Below are 22,861 nucleotides of genomic sequence, written 5' to 3'. Positions count from 1 at the left end.
AAAGGAGTGGCTCCGTAAGAAGCATTTGAAAGTCCTGGAGTGGCCTAGCCAGTCTCCAGACCTCAACCCCATAGAAAATCTGTGGCGGGAGTTGAAAGTCCGTGTTGCTCGGCGACAGCCCCAAAACATCACTGCTCTCGAGAAGATCTTCATGGAGGAATGGGCCAAAATACCAGCTACTGTGTGTGCAAACCTGGTAAAGACCTATAGTAAACGTTTGACCTCTGTTATTGCCAACAAAGGTTATGTTACAAAGTATTGAGTTGTATTTTTGTTATTGACCAAATACTTATTTTCCACCCTGATTTACGAATAAATTCTTTACAAATCCTACCATGTGGATTCATGGATTTTTTTTTTTCACATTCTGTCTCTCACAGTTGAAGTGTACCTCTGGTGCAAATTACTGACCTCTGTCATCATTTTAGGTGGGGGAACTTGCACAATCGGTGGCTGACTAAATACTTTTTTGCCCCACTGTAAGTTGCCATTACCATGGCAACGAAGATGACTTCTTTGCAAAGTTTCGACATCGGTTATCTGTTTCACAGAATAAAGGAAATACAGATGCTTCTACTTGTATAGCTTTTTACACTCCTGCACACCTTTTAAACCCCACACTTGTTTCTGTCTTTTTTTCCAGTTTAATTATGGCCAAAATGTATGTATGTATACCTCTCATGTAATTGTTTGAACAAATCCGAACAGAACAGATTTATAGTTTTGTTGATCGACAGTTTGGTGTTAAAAGTTTTCTAAAAAAATAACATTGGCTAAAAGGTTACTGGACACCAACATACATCTGTTTACTTTGTTATTTTAATACAACTGATTAGGGAACACCTTATAATTGCACCATATTTGCAGGGGTGCACATAAGTGGTCCGCAGGTACGCATTCGCTGTCAAAATAGAAGACGCGCATCAGATAAGAAGTTGCATTTGCGTACATATAAAAGGCACTGTTTTTGTCCGCTAGAGTGGGTTTGTCACGGCATATTCTGCATCACATCTCTGAGCGTTCATCGTTTGTTTGAAGCCAGCTCACCTCCTGCAACCACTTTTCCAAAAATATGCGCTTCTTTTGCGGTTCGGACTCCTTCTGACATTTCTTTGGAGGTGGAGGAACACCAAAGTAATTTCTTAAAGGAGCTTGCTTCTTCGACATCTTTAAGAGTTCTAAACAAATGTCTGTCCTCCTCCGGAAAATCTTACGTACGCAAACGCGCATTGCAACTTCTTATCTGGTGCGTGTCTTTTATTTTGACAGCAAATGCGCACCTGTGGACCACTTATGTGCACACCTGCATATTTGGTTAATGACATTTTTTTAATTATAAAAATTTATGTTGGATAGTTTTATATGACAGGATTGTGACGAGTTGGTTAACACCCCCAAAGGCCCTTTAAGGAGTTCTCAGGCATATAGAGACCTTCAGAGTTTTTAAGTCATTCCTTTCAACAGCTCTGTGGACCTCGGGAGCAGTGTGCTCATCATGAGAAGCACTGAGTTTGCATGGTTTTCTGTCTCTGTATCTCTGTCAGATTGACGACCTTTCCAGGGTGTACCCCACTTCTCACCCTATGGTAGCTGGGATAGGCGCCAGCTCCCCACCCCAGACAGTGATAAGGATAAGCAGAAGAGAATTGATGGCTATATGATGGAAACATATTGACTACCAAAGAAAAAAAGGAAAATAAGGAATGGACTAATTTCTTCTGAAACTTTGCTTTAGGAGGAATCTACACTGTACTGTACTATGCTGTGTTTCTTACAGATGAACTTTACCTAAGTACGTCACCCAGGCTTATTAATGGCAAGTAATTTAAGTCTTTTGTTTTAGATGTTTCTATTTATTTGGGCACATATTCACTGTACTTGTGGGTAGTTGCTGCTAACCACTGGCTTGCTAGCCAGTGGGCGAGTTCCTATTATCATGCATCTACCTCTCCAGAGTCTCTTGTCCTGTGGTTGGTCAGACATTGATTCCACTGTCTCCAGATGAAGGTCCTGGTCGTAGTTCTCCTGAAGAGGTCCAGTGGGTGCTAGAGGCACTCTAGCTCACAAGTGGACAGCAAGTACATTCTATGTATTTTTCTGAATATTTTCCTAATTTAAGTGCTTTGAGTGCTCAGATAGAGCAGAGAAGCGCTATATAATAACCAGTCCAGTCCATCTAATTTTCTATTTTGTCCTTAGTTGTCTTCTCTGTCCTCTTCTATGTCCTTCTATTAATTTAGGACTTTGAACTAGGGATGTGCCCGAGTAGTTGACGACATGACTATTTTCACTAGTTGGACCAAAGGCACAGTCATTTAATCTAATTGTTAACATTTTAATTGACACTAGGGCTGCCACAAACGATTATTTTGATAGTCGACTAGTCACCGATTATTTATGCGATTAGTCGACTAATCAGATCATCATCCACTGGACGTAAAACTACAGCTTATTGCACCAGCAGCATCTGCTCTTATATAACTATCATTAGCTTACAGCTTTAAGCTTTTAAGGTGCTAACTAAAAATAAAGACAAGATGATAGTTTATTCAATTTTAATGAAATTTGCAGATTGTTTCGGTAAAGTTTAATAAACTCCTTGCTATCTAAAATATAACAGGACACCGGAGTATATTCTCCAGCATCTCACACTTCTGATAATCAGCTGTCTGCTTGACGTTTATTCAGCTGTGTAAAAACGATAACTTTAATCTCAGCCAAACCGATTTACTCAGGAACAAATAAAATACAAAAAAAAAAAAAAAAAAAAAAAAAAAGCCAAACAACAACATTTTTAATTTATCTAAGTGACTCATATATATTTAACCTGAGTCGCGAAAGACAGCGGTGGGTTTGAAAACAATTTGCCGGGAGTCCGGTGTTCTCACGGCGCTAGTGACCTAGCCCCCGGCTAGCTATCGAGCTAGTGGGTAACAGACGTCTCCGAAAACGTCGGAGCGCTTTTGAAAATATGTGGTGTCTTGATAAACTGAGCCGATATTTGAGGTTTACACAGCTACATTCTCGCCTGAAAATATGTTAAACGTTTATTTTGTGACCCAGAAAGAATAATAAGAGTAATATTAAAACTAACTAGCTACCGCCATTGTTGGAAACTAAACTGGGCCGCGCTATGAATTCTGGGACACAGCTGCTTCTTCTTCTTCGGGGTTTAACGGCAGCTGGCATCCTTGTACATGCTGTGCTGCCATCTTCTGTTTCAGTCCGTTATTACACTCTTAAATCCTGCTATTATTCCTGCGTCTTTTGCGATCTTACAAAGCTTCAAACGACACGTCGACTATTAAATCAGTCGTCGACGATTTTGATAGTCGACGTAATCGTGACTAGTCGACAAATCGTGGCAGCCCTAATTGACACCCAATACTGGTAAACTATTGTGTCCTAGATGTTATGCAGCCATCTGCCACCAGATGGAACATAGTTGCTGAGACCTCCAAAAGTTGATTCTGTTCATCTGGACGTAGCGTTTTGTTGGGGAAATGGCTGATCAATGGCCATGAGTACCATTCACATAGAGTTGGGGAATGGCTGCAATCACAGCATTGTAAGATGGCGAAAGATGTACCCTTAGGCCCCCTCCTTGATTCAGAGATGGTCTTTCCCTTTTCACGTAAATGGTCTCCTTGACTCTGCGCTCAAACCAGCGTTCCTCCCTGTCCAAGATGTGTACATCCTCATCCTTGAAAAGAGTGTCCACTGGCCTGTGTTGTAGCGTCCTAATGACACCCAGTTTGTGCTCCAGTGGATGATGAGTGTCAAACCTTAAATACTGATCCGTATGCGTAGGTTTATGGTACACGTCAGCTTTTAGATGACTACTGATTTCCATCAGTAGTGGGGGATGTCCCCCACTACTGATGGAAATCTCACAGTCTCAGAAGGCTAACCTGCCGCTTTTCATATCCTCCCTGGTGAATTTGATGTGTTGGTCCACCGAGTAAATGTGATCTGTGAAATGTGGTACGTCCTGAGATTTGATTTTCACCCAGGTGTCATCCACATATCTGAACCGATGGCTTGGTGGTGTTCCAGGGTAGGATAGCAAAGCCCTCTTTTACACTTCTTCCATGTATAAATTGGCCACGATGGGTGAAACTGTTGAGCCCATGGCACACCCATGTTTCTGCCTGTAGAATCGACTCTTGTATGTGAAGTAGGTGGAATGAAGACACAGTTCCAAAAGCAAACGCACTTGGTCAATGCTGAGAGTGGTCCTGTTGCTGAGGTTGGTGTCTTACTGTAATCTCTTATGGACTACCTCCAATGCTTCGGTGAGTGTGATGCACGTGAAGAGGGATGTAACGTCGTACGAGACCATGGTTTCATCTGTCTCCATAATGACATCTCTCACCTTCTCAACAAAATCCAGGGTGTTCTGGATGTGGTTTTCAGAGCTGCCTACTAGTGGGTTGAGGATCGAAGCCATAAACTTGGAGATGTTATAGGTGACCGAGTTGATCATACAGACAATCGGTCTTAAAGGTACACTCTGTTTATGTATCTTCGGTAAACCATACAGACTTGGTGTAGACTCCCCTAGGTACAGCTTGTGGTATGAGGTCCGGTCAATAGCCATGTCTTGCTCTAACTGCTTCAGACAGTCTATCACCCTCTTCCTGTAACCACTTCCTGGGTCTCGTTTCAGGGGCTCATAAGTATTTTCATCACTGAGTAGTGACAAAATTTTCTCATGATAGTCTTTCTAGTTTAGCAGTACTGTGCAGCTACCCTTGCCTGCTGGAAGGATAAGTAATGTGAGTGCCTTCCTCTCCTCCATGGTGATGTTGGATGCTGAGGGCTTTGCATTGCTGATTTCGTCCGTAGTTGCTCTGCTTCCACTTCTGCAATATTGTTGTTTCAAATTGCTGTTTCTGTGGCTGTGATCAGCTCCACTAGCGGATTTGTCTTGGTGTGACAGCAAAATTCAACCCTTTAGCAAGGATATTTTTCTCTGTTTGGGTGAGCTGTCTGTCAGACAAATTCTTCACCCACTTGTCCACATCCTTGGTGTCGCATCTTTCTCTCTTCTGGCCACTGACGACACTCTCCGTATTTTGTGGTGGTTTCCGACGTACAACAAGTAAGTCAAACTTCCTTTGTTGCCTGGTCTTAGACTTCTTGTGCTGTGCTAGACGAGCCTTCTCAGTAAAGTCAAACACCTTTTTAAGAATATTCTCATCTAAAAGCATTGTCAGTCTCTCTATCGAATCTGCTCCTCTTGAGATTTTAGCATGTCGATGGTAAAATTTGTTTGCCTCACCCATTCATTAAGCAACTGATGCTGTGCCTTCTGGAGGACTTTTGTTGCCCGGAAGCCTTTAACTGAAGAGCTCATTTGCAGACTTTTAGGAGTAATCCTGTTTTGTCTGTTTTGGCTGAATCTCAGGTGGTTCCTGTAATCCGCCGTCTTACGTGCTGTTTGCTCATACTGACGTACAAGCACCAACTGTAACTGTAACTACATACAAGCATCTTTAGGCAGTCCTTGCCAAAGTGGGTTAAAATGTCTTGATGCACTTTTGGAGATTTACTTACCTGGATGATTGAGCATGCATCAAGACGATAGTTGCTGAGAAATGCCAAAAATCTGTTAATCTAGGCATGATCTTTTTGTTAAGAAGATGCTTGTTCTTTTAAAGGCAAAGGAATAGGATTATAGATACAAGGGTTGGAAATGACCTTTCTCCACAGGGTGGATGGGTGGTCCCTTAGTATTTGGTGAGGAGTTAAGTCATTTGGGAGGTATTCAAAGTAGAGCCGCGACTCCTTCCACACAGGGGTGGATGTAGAGAAATTTTCTTAGGGTGGCAAAGAAATCAAATGGGGTGGCAAAATCAAAGCCTTTTTTTCCCAAACACATATGCAGGTGGTTACATATGGTTAAAATGATTCAAGTGCAGTAAGTGTACACGCTTTTTATATAAATATAGTCTACAACTTAATTATTTTCTGTAGCCCACATAATTAATTATTGTTAATTATTAATTATTATTAATTATTATTATTAATTATTATTTTGTACAACCATGAGAGAACAATCAGGTGTCGCAATAAGATGCCCCACAAATTATGTAAGTAAAAAAAAAACATTTGTCCACCAAGAGACAGAGGGATAAACCTGCAGGCCTCACAACAGGAGGTGTGTCACTCCGCTGGTTTTCTACTTGGTGAGTGTTTACATTGCAATGTGCCTTTGTGACATTCATTAGTGCCCTCACTGACACACAAAACAAAACAACTACACAACAGACTAACTACACAAGACAACACAACACACTAACTATACTCTCCACACTAAAGTCACAAATCTCCCACATCTAAAAACTCTCTCTCTCACTCGCTCGCTCTGTCTCGCTGCCGTTACCGTCACTCCCAAAACTTTCCCCTTTTCCTAAACAACCAAATCCCACTTGTTGACTTGGTTGACGTGGTACATTTTTCCACCGATAGGAAAGAGGTTGCTTTCTCCCCCCTTCCTTTACCGTTTTAGAGCTGTCCATAGAAAATGCTTTACAAAAAGCAAAAAAAACCCCAAACCAAAAAATAAAAAATGACGGCAGTATGTAGAAAAAGCATGGCTTATGTGTGTGTGTGTATACATACGTATGTATGTGTGTGTGTGTGTGTGTGTGTGTGTGTATATATATATATATATATTAGGGGTGCAACGATACACAAAATTCACGGTTCGGTTCGGTTCGATACTTTGGTGTCACGGTTCGATATTTTTTCGATACAAAAAAAATGTTCATGCCTTTTTAATTTGTCATTTATTAAAATTATAAATATATATTTTAACTCAAAAGTACAGTTTTTAAATTTAACCCTAACCCTTGTGCGTGTTTTTTATTTTGACAGCGAATGCGCACCTGCGGACCACTTATGTGCAGCCCTGGTTATTTAGCTCGTCATATTGCAGCCACAGAAATTCTTTTGTCCATGAAACCATAAAGCTGCACTTTCTTTTTGCCTTATAGTCTGATTTGTCATAACTTCTCCGTTTTGTGGTAAGCTTTTCTTTGGCTGTCACTTCTTCACCCTGACCTGTCTTATTTGGCTCAGCAGAACTAAAATATATATCTGTCTGTGAAGGTTCTCAGTCATTCAGGTCATCGTAGTCAAATATAAATCCTGCTGCTTTTACACACGTACTCACATAAGCTCAGCGATTCTCTGCGCGATCAACCTCTCACATGTTTAAGCTGCGGGAGATTTCACTTGTCATGTTTGCATAGTAAGCTAACAATTAATAAGACGATGTCAGAGGAATTGGTGCGCAAATTATCATCACTCACAGATCAGTGCTGTCGCTCTCTATACACAGTTCGCGCGATTGCAAAGTGAAAGCAAAAAAACAAGCGCAAATTCAAACGCGATTTCAATATGTCACATATTGACAGTGGCTCACCGATGCCAATGACATAATTACCCAGCTACATTTCTGAAAGAATGCAAAAGCATTGACATATATTTTTCCTTCCTACAATAGCCCGACGGGCAGGGCAGAGATAGATTTTGGTAGCCCGACTGGAAAAAAATCGCTAGCTCCAGGACGTTGGGCTAGCGATATTGCGAGCCCTGTATCTGATTGAGGAATCACTCATCTTTGGAAAAGAGAGTTTATTACAGAGAAATGTCTCTTTCCAAAATAAAAGCTATACTATCCGCTTCTTCTGGGCTATATTCTCAGCAGCATATTAAACAGCTGTCTAAATGACTCGGCTAAAGTTAGTAGCATGCTTGCTTGTTTTTTTTCTGCTTCCACTTGTCTTTGCACTAGGATGATGTCGGCGTAAATGTGCAGTCATATTCGTTGTGTTCCCACTAGTGCTTTCAGGTTAATCTCGTTGAAATGACCTTAACGCCACAACACGGCAAATCTCCGTTAACGAGCTACCGCCGATCGCCCCGTGCATGGGGCTAGACGGCCAACACGTTAACGAGCTAACTGCGCTAACACACTAGTTCCCACCCATGTAATTAAGCATTGCATGGCACATCCAACATACTGTTTTACTTTAGTCCATGACTGCTTACCTTCAGGGTCATACGTCACATGAAAACCAAAATAATTCCAAACGCCAGATCTGAATGAGGGTGGGGGAGGTCCATGTTGTAAGGAGAGCTTAACTTCTGTCTCGCTAGCTTGCCCTGCGCTCTTCCTTCTGACGATGCTGTCTGTGTTGAGCGCTCAGTGAATCTGCGTTCGACTACTCCGCCTAGGCTGCACTGTCGACCCTAGGCGGAGTAGTCAAACGCAGATTCACTGAGCGCTCAGCACAGACAGCAATAGTCAGAAGGAAAGTTGATAAAATAAATTACAAATGTTGTATTGTTCGATACATATGCGTACCGAACCGAAAGCACTGTATCGAACGGTTCAATATCGATACGAATATCGTTGCACCCCTAATATATATATTAGGGGTGCAACGATACACAAAATTCACGGTTCGGTTCGATACTTTGGTGTCACGGTTCGATATTTTTTCGATACAAAAAAAATGTTCATGCCTTTTTAATTTGTCATTTATTAAAATTATAAATATATATTTTAACTCAAAAGTACAGTTTTTAAATTTAACCCTAACCCTTGTGCGTGTTTTTTATTTTGACAGCGAATGCGCACCTGCGGACCACTTATGTGCAGCCCTGGTTATTTAGCTCGTAATATTGCAGCCACAGAAATTCTTTTGTCCATGAAACCATAAAGCTGCACTTTCTTTTTGCCTTATAGTCTGATTTGTCATAACTTCTCCGTTTTGTGGTAAGCTTTTCTTTGGCTGTCACTTCTTCACCCTGACCTGTCTTATTTGGCTCAGCAGAACTAAAATATATATCTGTCTGTGAAGGTTCTCAGTCATCCAGGTCATCGTAGTCAAATATAAATCCTGCTGCTTTTACACGCACTCACATAAGCTCAGCGATTCTCTGCGCGATCAACCTCTCACATGTTTAAGCTGCGGGAGATTTCACTTGTCATGTTTGCATAGTAAGCTAACGATTAATAAGACGATGTCAGAGGAATTGGTGCGCAAATTATCATCACTCACAGATCAATGCTGTCGCTCTCTATACACAGTTCACACGATTGCAAAGTGAAAGCAAAAAAACAAGCGCAAATTCAAACGCGATTTCAATATGTCACATATTGACAGTGGCTCACCGATGCCAATGACATAATTACCCAGCTACATTTCTGAAAGAATGCAAAAGCATTGACATATATTTTTCCTTCCTACAATAGCCCGACGGGCAGGGAAGAGATAGATTTTGGTAGCCCGACTGAAAAAATCGCTAGCCCCAGGACGTTGGGCTAGCGATATTGCAAGCCCTGTATCTGATTGAGGAATCATGCATCTTTGGAAAAGAGAGTTTATTACAGAGAAATGTCTCTTTCCAAAATAAAAGCTATACTATCCGCTTCTTCTGGGCTATATTCTCAGCAGCATAAGGAGAATCATGTGCTAACAGCTGTCTAAATGACTCGGCTAAAGTTAGTAGCATGCTCGTTTTTTTTGTCTTTGCACTAGGATGATGTCGGCGTAAATGTGCAGTCATATTCGTTGTGTTCCCACTAGTGCTTTCAGGTTAATCTCGTTGAAATGACCTTAACACCACAACACGGCAAATCTCCGTTAACGAGCTACCGCCGATCGCCCCGTGCATGGGGCTAGACGGCCAACATGTTAACGAGCTAACTGCGCTAACACACTAGTTCCCACCCATGTAATTGAGCATTGCATGGCACATCCAACATACTGTTTTACTTTAGTCCATGACTCGCTTACCTTCAGGGTCATACGTCACATGAAAACCAAAATAATTCCAAACGCCAGATCTGAATGAGGGTGGGGGAGGTGCCCTGCGCTCTTCCTTCTGACTATGCTGTCTGTGTCGAGCGCTCAGTGGATCTGCGCTCGACAGTGCAGCCTAGGCGGAGTAGTCGAGCGCAGATTCACTGAGCGCTCGACACAGACAGCATCGTCAGAAGGAAAGTTGATAAAATAAATTACAAATGTTGTATTGTTCGATACATATGCGTACCGAACCGAAAGCACTGTATCGAACGGTTCAATATCGATACGAATATCGTTGCACCCCTAATATATATATATATATATATATATATATATATATATATATATACACACACACACACACACACACACACACACACACACACATATATATATATATATATATATATATATATATATATATATATATATATATATATACACACACACACACACACACACACACACACACACACACACACACACACACACACATACATATATATATATATATATATATATATATATATATATATACACACACACACACACACACACACACACACACACACACACACACACACACACATACATATATATATATATATATATATATATATATATATATATATATATATATATATATATATATACACACACACACACACACACACACACACACACACGTATATATATATATATACACACACACACACACACACACACACACACACACACACACACACACACACGTGTGTGTGTGTGTGTGTGTATATATATATATGTGTGTGTGTGTGTGTGTGTGTGTGTGTATATATGTGTGTGTGTGTGTGTGTGTGTGTGTGTGTGTGTGTGTGTGTATATATATATATATATATATATATGTGTGTGTATATATATATATATATATATATATATATATATATATATATATATATATATATATCCAGCTGTGGGGCATTGAGTCATGGGCCTTCAATCCAGGCAGTGCACAGGTTGGTCAGTCTGGTCTTGCAGTCTCGGCTGACTGTTCTGTCTACCAGTAGCTGGTGTTTTGCGCCTCTGGTATTCTTGCCAATCCCTTTCTGTGTCCCGCTCATGTACCTTAATAATATATATATATATATATATTATTAAGGTTTATGTATCTGTTCATCTAGATTTTTCCTGTGAAGTTTGTGATAAGTTTCTTCACTTTTTGGCACGAGGTTGTAAGCACTAGTGCCCTCATTACACCACCCTACATAATCCATCCATTCTAATCACCTGTTTGGCTTTCTTTGATTTGAGCCTGTCGCCCTCTCCTTTTCAGAGTAATTGTTTTCCAGTATGAAGCCATTGCCCCCCCCCCCCCCCCCCAACTCCAAAGGTTTTTTCTACCTTTGCTCCTTTTATTCTTGCTAGTATTAACAGTAGTTTGACCTCTGGTGTGGTGCAAACTAAAGTTTAAACATGCTGTTTTGAAATTGTAGCTCTGAGTGCATTCTGAGTGCAGCTTGGTCCAGCCTCTGGTAGGACTTCTTAATGTCAGTCACTTCCTCTATCTGCTGGTGGTACATATCATACAGGGGCCTATCCTTCCATGATGGTTCCTCCTCTATCTTGGGTTTCTGCTGCCTGAGGTATTCACTGAGCATGCGGTTGGTCGGGGCCATCTTCCTGATGCATTCGTGGATGTTTGTTGTCTAATCCTGGACTCTGGTACTGACACTTACCAGTCTATGGTAAATGAACTGATTCTTATATAGCGCTTTTCTGCTCTCCCAGAGTACTCAAAACGCTCTATACAACATGCCACATTCACTCAGTCACACCCATTCTCACAAGCACTTTCCCTATACTTAGTGCTTTCTAAGTACATTCCCACACATTCACACGCCGATGGATGCATCGTAGAGCAACTTTGGGTTAGTATCTTGCCCAAGGATACTTGATATGCAGACTGGAGGAGCCAGAGATCTAACCACCAACCTTCCGATCAGTAGGTGACCTGCTCTACCTCCTGAGCTACAGCCTCCTTCCTTCTGCTTAGCATACAGGCTAAGGATGCTGATGCTGATCCCTCTGTGCATGGTTGTAACTGTCTTCAATACCTGCAATGTTGTCTTCTGATAATGCAATCCGCTCAGTTCAGACTACCTTCCCCCTCTTTGTTATCATCCGACTACACTTCTCCAATCCAAACGACATTCCAATGTCGTCGCTATATATCCTGTATATCAAATTTCAGATTAGTTTTTTTTTGTTATCAAAAAAATAAAGAGTGTAAAATCAAAATAATATAAATAAAATAGCATGCATTGATAAATTATATATTTGTCTGGACATGGTACAAGATAACATTAAATCTTGAAATTGCTTTTTTTGGAAATTTGGTTATTAAAAAGTGTATCCTTATTTGATTTGGATGACAGCAAAAAGTTACATAGCCTCGCAACTTATTTATAAACAGGATTAAGTATGAATCTTCCTTTCTTCTGTAACAAGTATGTGACTGTTTCAGGACTTCTTTACAGGCTAATTTTCTGCAAAGCTCCTTGCATTATGTTAAACGTCACAAGCTTATTAAATTTAATTAAAGCTTATTTTCCCTGCCTTATAATTAATGCCTAACGCTTGAGTGGCAGTGTTAATAGTATTTTAAATGGTCAATACAAAATGAATGTTTTTCATTAATCAAAATCCCATTGCTCTGATTCCTGCTAAGTCATTTTCTTAGCTTAATAGCTTTCATTCTATCCAATTCAATTTACTTTTATTTATGCAGCGCCAAATTACACAAACAGTCACTTTAAGGTGCTTTATATTATATATTGTACAATAATACAGACAGAGAAAAGCACAACAATCATATGACCCCCTATGAGCAAGCACTTTGGCAACAGTGGGAAGGAAAACTCCCTTTTAACAGGAAGAAACCTCCAGCAGAACCAGGCTCAGGAGGGGCTGCCATGTACCGCGACTGTTTGGGGTGAGAAAAGGAGAGAGAAGACAGGATAAAAGACATGCTGTGGAAGAGAGCCAGAGATTACAAGTATGATAACAAGTATGATTCAGTGCAGAGAGGTCTATTATTATATGTTCCTCCCAGGTCAGTTCCAAAACACGGCGTGCCAAAAATTGGGCAACCCCAAGGATTGGGTCCCCCGACACAAACAGAGTAACATAGTGTACACTGTTAAGTGCCAGGAGGATTGACGGGATTTATACATCAGGGAAACCAAACAACCTCTGGCGAAGCGGATGGCACAACACAGAAGAGCTACCTCGTCAGGCCAGGACTCTGCATTTGTAACTCTTCAAATGGTTTGGAGGAAGTAATTATGGAAGTTAACTCAGAAAGATCAATTGGAGAAAAGACAAAATGAATATTAATGGTACTGAAAGTAGCTCTAGATAATGTTATATCTGTGAAATGATTATGGGTAATTTTTTTCTCTAATGGTTAAAATTTTATTTGTGAAGAAGTTCATGAAGTCAGTTACTAGTTAATGTTAAAGGAATGGTTGGGTCAACAGTGCTCTGACTTTTTGTCAGCTTGGCTACAGTGCTGAAGAGAAACCTAGGGTTGTTCTTATTTTCTTCAATCAGTCCTGAATAGTAAGTTCTAGCTTTGCGGAGGGCTTTTTTATTAGCAGCAAACTATTACTCCAGGCTAAATGTTGATCTTCTAAATTTGTCATGCACCATTTCCTCTCCAGCTTACAAGTTACCTGCTTTAAGGTGCATGTTTGAGAGTTATACCAGGAAGTCAAGTACTTCTGGTTTGAGGCCCTTTTTTCACAGGAGATTTGTTTTCCCTTTCTGAATAAGTAAAAGATGGATTATACTGCTGTCCTTATAACTCAGGGTGTTCTTCTAGAGAGAAAATGAGCTTTAATGTTCAATGCCATGCTAATAAAAAGGGTGCCTGGTCACGTTCCATATTTCCAGGGATTAATTAAAATAGTCATAAAAACTCCAACAGAATATAAATGAATATAACATCTTTAATTGTAAATGTAATTAAAATTACATACTCTTTAAAGATGATTTTCTTTAATGCAAAAATAAATACATTTTCATAATACAGTAATATCATGTAAAATAAGGTATACAAGCAACCTAAACTAAGGCACAAAATAAAATGGCCTTTACAGTCTTATTTCAATGGGGTTTTTTTGTTGTTGCCTCCTACTAATGTAAAAACCCACTCATTCACTAGCACACTTTAACATTCAAGCGCATGCACAAACATTCTGTCTCACATACACACACGCACCAAGTCTACCTCAGCTGGGACATAATACTGTCAGAACTCTTTTTGGGGGTGTATGTGAGAGGGAATGTGTGTGCGTGTGCTTGCATGTTAAAATGTGCTAGTGAATGAATGAGTGTGTGTGTCTTAAAGTAATGTGGTGGCTTGAATCTAGAAAAATTGAGCATATAACCTTTCTCACTACTGACTTTTGTTCAGTGCTTTGATGCAATGTTTCCTGCATCAGAAAAGAAACATTCTGGTGGTATGTGTGTGTGTGTGTGTATATATATATATATATATATATATATATATATATATATATATATATATATATATATATATATATTAGGGCTGCTCAATTAATCGAATTTTAATCACGATTACGATCTGGGCTTTCAACGATCATTAAAAATGACTGAGCCGATTATTAGCCCCTCCCTCATTTATCCGCGACACCTTAAAGGCCGTCTGTGAAAATATTGTCGGGCATAAACCGGTCCGTGGCGCAAAAAAGGGTGGAGACCGCTGATTAAGAGGACCCGAGGGAAGCTCGGAAAGCTAAGCAGAAGTTATTTGGAGAGTGACTGCCGTTGGTTGAAAAGAGAGTTTAAAAAAAAAAAAAACTTCAGTGGTGTTGCACACCATTTTATATTATTTTTTTAAAGTTATTGTTAACCCTTTAAAGCCGGTCAGAGCAGCACGCTCCTTTTTGCGTAACTATTTTTAAATCCCTGTAGAATCTGAACCGTGTAAGCTAGCGCAATAATTTGTTTTGCATATGAAACCGGAGGAGTTGTACTTACATCTGATGCCATCAGCTTGTCCTAGGTCACGGTTTCGTTCCACATATAGCTTTGCAAAAATTGCATAAAAAGCGCTTGCAGGAACAAAAACATAATATTCCAGAAACACGCTTTGCCGTTCCTATCAGCTGTTCGTAACACTTCCCACAGTGAAATGATGCACATGCTGTTTTCTTTGCAAATTTGCATCATAGGATTGTTTTTTGTTTTTCCTGCAGTATATAAAAATTGCTGTATCTCCAAAATAAAACTATGAAGACACTCAAAATAAATTTCCTGTGGTGGGAAACTATTTTTTTGCAACTTTATTGTATTTAAAGTTTTGAGGGATAAACCTCTTAAATTTCTCCAAGTAGAAATATATGTAAACAAAACAAAAGCGATTTTCAATTTTTTTTGTAGTTTATTGCACTTTTTTGCAATTTATGTAATTACTATGGACTTAATGCATACATATTATTAAAATATGGGCTATAACAGTTGTATTGATGTATAGCAACTTGAAATGCTCCCACAAATGGCACTACAACATGTAAAAAAAAATATAAGCTCTGGTGGACTTGGTTCTATGGTAGGTCTTAAAGGGTTAAATAAATATCGTCAAATAATCGTGATCTCAATTTCAGTGAAAATAATCGTGATTATCATTTTTGCCATAATCGAGCAGCCCTAATATATATATATATATATATATATATATATATATAATATTTTTTTTTTTTTTATTGGATGTGCCACGCAATGCTCAATTATATGGGTGGGAGCTAGTGTGTTAGCACAGTTAGCTCGTTAACGTGTTGGCCGTCCAGCCCCACACATGGGGCAATCCGCGGTAGCTCGTTAACGGAGATTTGCTGTGTTGTGGCGTTAACGTCATTTCAATGAGATTTACGCTGACAGCACTATTGGGAACACAACAAATATGACTGCACATTTACACCGACATCATCCTAGTGCAAAGACAAGTGGAAGCAGACAAAAACAAAAAGCACGCATGCTACAAACTTTACCCAAGTCATTTAGACAGCCGTTAGCACATGATTCTCTTTATGGGGACCTGATATGTTTAATATGCTGCTGAGAATATAGCCCAGGAGAAGCGTATAGTATAGCTTTTATTTTGGAAAGAGCCATTTCTCTGTAATAAACTCTCTTTTCCAAAGATGAGTGATTCCTCAATCAGATACAGGGCTTGCAAAATCCCTAGCGATTTTTCCAGTCGGGCTACCAAAATCTATCTCTGCCCTGCCCGTCGGCCTATCGTAGGAAGGAAAAATATATGTCAATGCTTTTGCATTCTTTCGGAAATGTAGCTGGGTAATTATGTCATTGGCATCGGTGAGCCACTGTCAATATGTGACATATTGAAATCACGTTTGAATTTGCGCTTGTTTTTTGCTTTCACTTTGCAATCGCGCGAACTGTGTATAGAGAGCGACAGCACTGATTGGTGAGTGATGATAATTTGCGCACCAATTCCTCTGACATCGTCTTATCAATCGTTAGCTTACTATGCAAACACGACAAGTGAAATCTCCCGCAGCAAGTGTAACACTGATGAAGCGCTAATGAATTAATACAGGCTAGGTATTGAGTGAAATATTATGGTTATTATTAATCAGAAGATTTAGGAATGCTACTGGAGCTGATGGGCAGTAATTAATACATACACACAACACAAAATGCTTTTGCAGGTACCATGTATTTAACCAAACCCCAAAGAAAAATAACAAGAAAAGAAAAGGAAAACTTAAATAATCACTCCTGCTGCAGCTATTCAATTAATCAAAAACCCAGTGGGGGTGCACAAAGACAACTAAGCAAATTCTTCTGGCTTATACCAAGCAATACAGATTCTCAAAAAACAGTTCCCCAGAAATAACACATGTTAACATCAAATCCACTGATCCACACTGAAGTCCATGAGTTTTATCTGAATGTCCATGAGAGATGTTCAAGCGCTATTGTCCATAAATGAGGGGAATGGTGTGTATGATTGCGGAAATCAGTGTATTTGGAAATTGGGAACAGAGCGTCGTCTTTGATAGCTTCCTACCCAACCAGTGGAAGCTTCAATTGCAGAATGAGTCCTGCTCCTAGCCGTTCATTGGCTCGCCATCCTTTTTCATACCCCAAAAAAGGTTCACCTGGCCAATTCCGTTCTGTTCAGTGCACAACAACACTATGGCTCTGGCTCACAGTAATCAGCATCTGCAACAGGTCTGTCACCTGGCTTGCCTCCACGCATCTGACAGGAGGAAGCCGGGACAGGCTTACTATGACCCACATGCCATCCGATTGGCTGAGCAAAGTCATGTGGTTGGAGTCATGTACCTGCGATGCGTTCAATGGCAGGAAATAAGTGCAGGATTTTACTCTGGGTTACACCCTCCCCCCTTGAATACATGCACGTCTCGTCGCATGATAACACTACACAATATGTACGACTGAAGGGTTAGAATTGGTGGTTGTGGAGGTTAAAGCATCTGACAGACTATGCAACAGAGACTGAACAACTGATATCAATGGATTGCCTAAGTGGGCATACTGAAGTCGCCTAGGTGGTGATCTGTGACGCGTTGACCGCCTCAGAGGGGGGTCAATAACTGAATCTGAGCTATTAAGAGTTGGTAATGTCACAGGACTAGGCTCGGCCATTAAGTTATCAGAGACTTCAGGATCGGACAAGTCTGTAGATACGGTTTCAAGAATGGGTTCGGGTAAGATTTCAAGGAAATCTTCCCCAGATGTCTCATCAGCATCAAACTCCAATAGTTCTTCCCTCTGAGATCCTAACAGAGCTTCCCCAGCTGATTCCATTTCAGGTGTAGATGTTGGAGGAAGTTTTTCCTCCTCACCACTGGGAAAAGACTGTAGGGGGTTGAGAGACTTCTCCACCCTAAACTCCATTGGGAGCGGGGCAAGATGGACAAAGGTCGGTTCCAATTCATTCTCTTTAACAAAGTACTCAGGAGATTCCTGTTGTTTCTTGGTCTGTTGACGAGTTAAAGAGGGTGTGATTGGAATAGTCTCATCTGATGTTCCTGACTCTGTTGCAGGAAGAAACCCACACGGAAGAAGGAGATCTCTGTGCAATGTGCGAATTGGGCCGTCTTTGCATTCTGGTTTTACGGTGTAGACGGGGAGATCTTTGGCACATTTCAGCACTACAAAGATATCTGGTTCCCATTTGTCTGCAAGTTTATGTTTACCTCTCAGCCTCATGTTCCGCACCAAAACTCTGCTTCCAACTTCTAGCTTGGATGGTATAATACGTTGGTCAAATCGAGTCTTGTTCCTCTCAGCGTTCTTCGCAGCATTCTTTGAAGATAGTAGATAACTTTCAACTTAGCTTTTAAGTCTTGTACATACTGTGAATGTGTCTGATGTTCTTTCTCACGTACAGGAAGATTAAAAGCGAGGTCAATGGGGAGACGAGGACAACGTCCAAACATTAGTTCGTATGGGGTGTAGCCAGTGACTTCATTTTTGGTACAGTTGTATGCATGGACAAGTGGTTTCACAAACTGTTTCCATTTGGATTTCTGTTTGGATTCAAGAGTTCCCAACATGGCCAGTAGAGTGCGATTAAACCTCTCTACTGGGTTTCCTCTTGGATGGTACGGTGTTGTGTGACACTTTTGGACTCCCAACAGGGCACATAACTCCTTTATCAATTTCGACTCAAAGTCTGGCCCTTGATCTGTATGGAGTCTTTCTGGAATTCCATAATAAACGATGAAGTTTTCCCAAAGACATTTAGCCACAGTTTTTGCCTTTTGGTTTGGTGTTGGAATGGCAAGGGCATATTTGGTGAAATGATCTGTCAGTACCAGGATGTCTTTGGTGTTGCTGGTATCGGGCTCGAGACTGAGGAAATCCATACAAATGAGTTCAAGTGGACGTGATGTCCGAATGTTAACAAGAGGAGCAGCTCTCTCCGGCAAGCTTTTCCGGCGAATACACCGGCCACAGGTTTCTATTTTATTTTCCACATCCACTGCCATTCTTGGGCAATAGAACCGAGTCCTGGCAAGGTCAAGGGTCCGTTCCACTCCCAGGTGGCCCATATCATTGTGGAGGCTGTGGAGAACAATTTGCCGCAGTTCTGTCGGAAGGACCAGTTGGTATGATGGTTATTCATTTTCATATCTCTTCCTATAGAGAATACCATCAATCAGCTCCAATTTGTTCAGTTCTCGAAGGAGAAGAGGAATTTCAGGAAGCTCTTTCTTGGCTGTCAGAGGAACTTTTTCTCCTGACTCCAACTGGTGAATAACCTCCCGGAGAGTTGGATCAGTTCTCTGTTTTTCATAAAGCTCAGAATGGGATATGGTGGAAATAACAGGAAGTCCATGGGAATCTTCTGAGTAATTCTCAGGAAGCACTGCTGTGTTGATGGACAGGGATTCGACCAAACTATTCTCAGCTTGGGTCCTGACAACACGGCTTTGGCAAATCGCATCGACAACTTCAGCTGATATTTCACCGTCACTGCTGCTTGAGAGATGTTGTTGAGTAAACTGATTAATTAGCTCCTCATCTTTTTGAGCAGGTTAACTAGAGGAAGTACCATCATGGGGCCGACGGGAAAGTGCATCTGCATCCAGGTTTTGCTTTCCAGCTCGATACTGTATCTTGAACGAGAATGTAGAAAGAGCAGCCAGCCAACGATGGCCAGTAGCATCCAACTTTGCTGGTGTCAAGATATACGTAAGTGGGTTGTTATCCGTGACCACTGTAAAACTTGCTCCGTACAAGTAATCATGAAATTTTTCTGTCACGCTCCACTTCAGTGCCAAGAATTCAAGCTTGTGAGCTGGGTAACGACTTTCACTGGATGACAAACCCCTACTAGCATAGGCTATCACCCTAAGTCTCCCCTCTTGCTCTTGGTAAAAGGCGGCGCCCAATCCGGTGGTGCTGGCATCTGTGTGGAGAATGTAAGACAGTGCCGGATCAGCAAAACCTAGAACTGGTGCAGTGGTAAGTTTGTCAATGAGAGTATCAAAAGCCAACTGACATTCAGGACTCCACCTGGAACCAAAGGATTGCTTGGGATCAAACTGTGAGCTCTTAGAAGTCTCATTTTTAGAGCTTTTGTGTGTGGATGGGTACCCGCGTGTGAGGTTGTTGAGTGGCTTGGTGATCATGGCATATCCCTTAATAAAATGCCTATAGTAGCCGGCGAATCCCAGAAAAGATTTCAAGGTCTTCAAGTTGGTTGGAATTGGCCAGGATTTCAAGGTGGCAACCTTTTCTGGGTCTGTCTCAACATCATTTTCTGAAACAATGTGGCCCAAGTATCGGACGGATGTCTGAAAGAATTTGCATTTTTCTGGAGAAAGTTTTAACCCAGATTCTTTCAAGCGATTCAACACTCTCAGCAAACGGTCTTCGTGCTCCTCAAGAGTGTTGGAGAATATGATCAAATCATCCAAAAACACCAGGACCTCTTTCAAGTGCAAGTCTCCCATGCACTTCTCCATGAGTCTTTGGAATGTTGAAGGTGCATTAGTAACTCCTTGAGGCATTCAGTTGAACTCGCAAAACCCAATTGGTGTTACAAAAGCGGTTTTGGCTTTATCAGCCATGTGTGTATATATATATATATATATATATATATATATATATATATATATATATATATATATTAGGGGTGCAACGATACACAAAATTCACGGTTCGGTTCGATACTTTGGTGTCATGGTTCGATATTTTTTCGATACAAAAAAATGTTCATGCATTTTTAATTTGTCAAAATTATAAATATATATTTTAACTCAAAAGTACAGTTTTTAAATTTAACCCTAACCCTTGTGCGTGTTTTTTATTTTGACAGCGAATGCGCACCTGCGGACCACTTATGTGCAGCCCTGGTTATTTAGCTCATCATATCGCAGCCACAGAAATTCTTTTGTCCATGAAACCATAAAGCTGCACTTTCTTTTTGCCTTATAGTCTGATTTGTCATAACTTCTCCGTTTTGTGGTAAGCTTTTCTTTGGCTGTCACTTCTTCACCCTGACCTGTCTTATTTGGCTCAGCAGAACTGAAATGCTTTTACACGCTCACTCACATAAGCTCAGCGATTCTCTGCGCGATCAACCTCTCACATGTGTAAGCTGCGGGAGATTTCACTTGTCATGTTTGCATAGTAAGCTAACGATTAATAAGACGATGTCAGAGGAATTGGTGCACAAATTATCATCACTCACAGATCAGTGCTGTCGCTCTCTATACACAGTTCGCACGATTGCAAAGTGAAAGCAAAAAAACAAGCGCAAATTCAAACGCGACTTCAATATGTCACATATTGACAGTGGCTCACCGATGCCAATGACATAATTACCCAACTACATTTCTGAAAGAATGCAAAAGCATTGACATATATTTTTCCTACAATAGCCCGACGGGCAGGGAAGAGAAAGATTTTGGTAGCCCGACTGAAAAAAATCGCTAGCTCCAGGACGTCGGGCTAGCGATATTGCAAGCCCTGTATCTGATTGAGGAATCACTCATCTTTGGAAAAGAGAGTTTATTACAGAGAAATGTCTCTTTCCAAAATAAAAGCTATACTATCCGTTTCTTCTGGGCTATATTCTCAGCAGCATAAGGAGAATCATGTGCTAACAGCTGTCTAAATGACTCGGCTAAAGTTAGTAGCATGCTTGCTTTTTTTTGTCTGCTTCCACTTGTCTTTGCACTAGGATGATGTCGGCGTAAATGTGCAGTCATATTCGTTGTGTTCCCACTAGTGCTTTCAGGTTAATCTCGTTGAAATGACCTTAACGCCACAACACGGCAAATCTCCGTTAACGAGCTACCGCCGATCGCTCCGTGCATGGGGCTAGACGGCCAACACGTTAACGAGCTAACTGCGCTAACACACTAGTTCCCACCAATGTAATTGAGCATTGCATGGCACATCCAACATACTGTTTTACTTTAGTCCATGACTCGCTTACCTTCAGGGTCATACGTCACATGAAAACCAAAATAATTCCAAACGCCAAATCTGAATGAGGTTCAATTTGCCTGTTGCAAGTAGAGCTTAACTTCTGTCTCGCTAGCTTGCCCTGCGCTCTTCCTTCTGACTATGCTGTCTATGTTGAGCGCTCAGTGGATCTGCGCTCGACAGTGCAGCCTAGGCGGAGTAGTCGAACACAGATTCACTGAGCGCTCAACACAGACAGCATCGTCAGAAGGAAAATTGATAAAATAAATTACAAATGTTGTATTGTTCGATACATATGCGTACCGAACCGAAAGCACTGTATCGAACGGTTCAATATCGATACGAATATCGTTGCACCCCTAATATATATATATATATATATATATATATATATATAAAACCAGCACGCCCCTGCGGGCGGTTTATCCTTCAAGCTTGGGTCCTCTGCCAGAGGCCTGGGAGCTTGAGGGTCCTGCGCAGTGTCTTAGCTGTTCCCAGGACTGCGCTCTTCTGGACAGAGATCTCCGATGTTGTTCCCGGGATCTGCTGGAGCCACTCGCCTAGCTTGGGAGTCACCGCACCTAGTGCTTCGATTACCACGGGGACCACCGTTACCACATCCTCTCGAGCTCTTCTCTGAGCCCTTGGTATTTCTCCAGCTTCTCGTGTTCCTTCTTCCTGATATTGCTGTCATTCGGAAGCGCTACATCGATCACTACGGCCGTCTTCTTCTGTTTGTCTACCACCACTATGTCCGGTTGGTTAGCCACCACCATTTTGTCCGTCTGTATCTGGAAGTTCCACAGGATCTTAGCTCGGTCATTCTCCACCACCCTTGGGGGCATCTCCCATTTTGACCTCGGGACTTCCAGGTTATACTCGGCACAGATGTTCCTGTACACTATGCCGGCCACTTGGTTATGGCGTTCCATGTATACCTTGCCTGCTAGCATCTTGCACCCTGCTGTTATGTGCTGGATTGTCTCTGGGGCATCTTTACACAGCCTGCACCTGGGGTCTTGCCTGGTGTGATAGAC

The 22,861-nt window shown here is 41.1% G+C and overlaps 1 protein-coding gene across 1 annotated transcript in view; it reads left to right on the top strand.

Annotated features, from left to right (window-relative positions):
* The window catches only part of ntm (neurotrimin), a 467,074-nt gene that overhangs the window by 5,294 nt on the left and 438,919 nt on the right, over window positions 1-22,861 (top strand). The gene's annotated exons all lie outside the window — the stretch shown is intronic.

This window comes from Maylandia zebra, linkage group LG10 (genome assembly GCF_041146795.1).
Source record: "Maylandia zebra isolate NMK-2024a linkage group LG10, Mzebra_GT3a, whole genome shotgun sequence".
Classification (NCBI taxonomy): domain Eukaryota; kingdom Metazoa; phylum Chordata; class Actinopteri; order Cichliformes; family Cichlidae; genus Maylandia; species Maylandia zebra.
This window is presented reverse-complemented; position numbering and strand designations above follow the sequence as displayed.